Below are 3,363 nucleotides of genomic sequence, written 5' to 3'. Positions count from 1 at the left end.
TCACCATTGCCTACTGCAACCAGTAAGGTCTGCAGACAGTTCTTAAAAAATTTACTTATTTATTTTGAAAGTCAGAGTAGGAGAGGGATACACATACACACACACATATATACACACAGATGTTCTATCTGCTGGTTCAATCCCCAGATGGCTACAATGGGCAGTGCTGGGCCAGGCCAAGTCACAAGCCAGAAGCTTCATCCACATCTCGTACATGGGTGCAGGGGGCTCAAACACTTGGGCCATCTTCTGCTGATTTTCCCAGGCCATTATTAGGGAGCTAGACTGGAAGTGGAGCAAGAAGGACATGAACCAGCCCCTTCATGGGATGCCAGTATTGCATGCAGCAGCTTAACCCACTAGACTACAGCACTGGCCCATGTATACAGTTCTTGAACTCAAGGTGAATGCATGGTAGAATAAAGAGAGGCCGATCTAGACTATCAGCATCAGGAAGCAAACTAGAGTTAGGCAAGTTACCCATCCCGAGAGGTTGGAGTGGGAGAGGACTTGGAGGTAGCAAAGGTCGTCACCTTGCTGACCACCGGGGAGTCCAAACACTTCTACACATTGCATCTTGATAATGGAGTCAAAAAAAAAAACAATGGCACCAACAACCAGTAGATGGAACAATGCTTGGGTTACATAAAATCAGTTTTTCAATACGTGTCGGCCACCCACTGCCAGTGGCCCGTTCCCCTCCACCTCCTCAGCCATCACAGGTACTTCACTTAGTCAAACCCCTCTTCTGCTCAAGTAGAAAGACCATGAATACCCCCAAATCCACGAAACAGGAAGTACAAGCAGCTGGGGGTGAGGCCTGGGAGCCTTGGCGATACAACCTTAAGCAGGAAAAGGAATACCCACGAGTCACAAGCTGGAAAATCTATTCCCATGCTGTAAGGAAGTGTCTCAGGACAATGCCTGTTGTTGCATGGTCGAGCTACCTAGGGCTGTCTTTCCTTATAGATGTCAGCAGAAGTATTCTGACTGGGCCCTTGCAATTTATACTCTGCGATTTATACACACACTCACACACACACACTTACAGCTTCTGAAATTTCAAACCCTAGGCTTTCCCCAGTGTGGCATGGTCCCAGTGACTGTTCCTGGCTAAGCACCTAAGTACCAGAGGTGGTGGGGCTCCCCTCTTACAGGGCTCCTGCAGCATGGCAAGATTTGAGGGTGTGACAGAGACCTGGGCTTCAATAAGGAAGCAACTGCCTCCTTCCCCAGAGCTTGTCCTTGGCCTCTACTTCCCCAGTGATAGATAAATCTTCACTGTTCGCTGCTTCAGGACCAGGGCACTCCGTGTCTGGAGGAAGCTCCCTCCACATTCCTCACAGCTCTTCCCTCTATGTGACCTTGCCAGTCTTTCTTCCCTCCATGGTTAGTGGAAATCTCTCCCAGGGAGTTCAGCCTCATGGCTAAGCCAAGATGCAAAACTGACTCCATGTTCACTCCACGTAGTTGCAAGATCCCCTGTTTTGCAAATGTTTGCACCAGCATTCCTTTTGATTTCTCTCTTGCCAAATTCCTTTAGCTGAATTGATTTTTCTTTCCCCCAAAACCCTGCCATACATTTCTAAGTGGATATTGTAGTAGTAAAAGTCTTCAATTTGTTTGCACATATATAAGTTTTTCCTTTTTGAAATGCATATATGGTCAACTTGCGGATATGTATTTTCAAAATGTAATTTCCAATTTCTGTCTTTTTTTTTTTGACAGGCAGAGTTAGACAGAGAGAGACAGAGAGAAAGGTCTTCCTTCCGTTGGTTCACTCCCCAAATGGCCGCCATGGCCTGCGTGCTGCGTTGATCCGAAGCCAGGAGCCAGGCGCTTCCTCCTGGTCTCCCATGTGGATTGCGGGGCCCAAGCACTTGGGTCATCCTCCACTGCCTTCCCGGGCCACAGCAAAGTGCTGGACTGGAAGGGGAGCAACCAGGACAGAACCAGTGCCCCAACCGGGACTAGAACCTGGGGAGCCGGCGCAGCAGGCCGGCTAGTGAGCCGTGGTGCCGACCTCCAATTTTTGTCTTGATCAGGGTGTCACATCATCCTGACACCAGTAAGACTGCCTGATTCTCTGCTTTTAGCATCATATTGCAAAGTGGTTCTTCAAAGTAGCATGGGTAACCAAGGAAAACCTAGTCTTCCTGGGTTCGACATATTGGAGTGGTTGTTGCCATTCTATATCCTATGATGCCAGTTATGTCACAGCAAATGGGAAGTGGCCTTTCCTCACTCCCATAGTCAGCAATCAAAACCAACACAAACAGATTCTACAAAAGCCTTGCATATAGCAAAATATACTCAATGAGATCTTACCACGAAGTCCAAAATTAATGTCCTTTTTTTCCCCAAAGACAATAGAACCAAACTCCAACTAGTTAAAAACAACCAACCAACCAACCAACCAAACACAAAACAAAGGTGTGCTCCCAAGACAAAGACAATAATAAGCAAGAATTTCATTCAACTGATCAGGTAGGGACACAGCAGGACCAGATGAACATTTGCAGTCTTCATTTTTGCTTTTTCAGAGAACCACAGACAATATCAAGGACGCTGAGGAGAAAGGAAAGCATAATGAAGACTGGATTTTCTGACTAGGCCTCCCTAAATCAAACTGAAAGTGTCTTCCACAGATTGCTGGGCTGCGAATCTCTGGGTATAGTCCTTAGTGGCTTCAGTGCAATTAACTTGAACAACATCTTCTTAGTTACACTCATGCAGTGTTTAGACTTGGTACCTGGTGCCGTGTCCTGATATGGATCCAGATTCCGGCCAGTGTCTCTGTTGAGTGTTTAGTAGGTGGCTGGAATATAAACAGTACTCAGTGACTCTATGCACACACAAATTTCACACAACAGAAAGCTGCACTGTGGGGACTGATGCTCATCAAGCTGGAGCCTCACCACCAGGACCATTTACACAGAGAAAGAGCGAGGGTGGTGGACTCCACCGCCCATCTGTGACACCAGAATCCCCTGGTCATTGCAGTATGGACTAAGGGACTTAGAGCCACTTCATGTTGTTCATAAAGTATTTTTTAAAAGATTTATTTATTTATTTGAAAGGCAGAGTTACAGAAAGGTAGAGGCAGAGAGAGAAAGATCTTCCATCCGCTGGTTCACTCTCCAAATGGCCACAATGGCCAGAGCTGGGCCAATAGGAAGCCAGGAGCCAGGAGCTTCTTCCTCATCTCCCTTGTGAGTGCAGGGGCCCAAGGACTTGTACTGTCTCCCACTGGTTTCCCAGGCACATTAGCAGGGAGCCTCATCAGAAGTGGAGCCGCCGGACTTGAATCAGTGCCCTATGGGAGGCTGGCACTGTAGGCAACAGCTTTAGTGCTGGCCCCAT

This window comes from Oryctolagus cuniculus, chromosome 12, assembly GCF_051225735.1.
Source record: "Oryctolagus cuniculus isolate XC-2025 breed Fujian yellow rabbit chromosome 12, ASM5122573v1, whole genome shotgun sequence".
Taxonomy (NCBI): Eukaryota; Metazoa; Chordata; class Mammalia; order Lagomorpha; family Leporidae; genus Oryctolagus; species Oryctolagus cuniculus.
Note: the sequence above shows the minus strand (reverse complement) of the source record.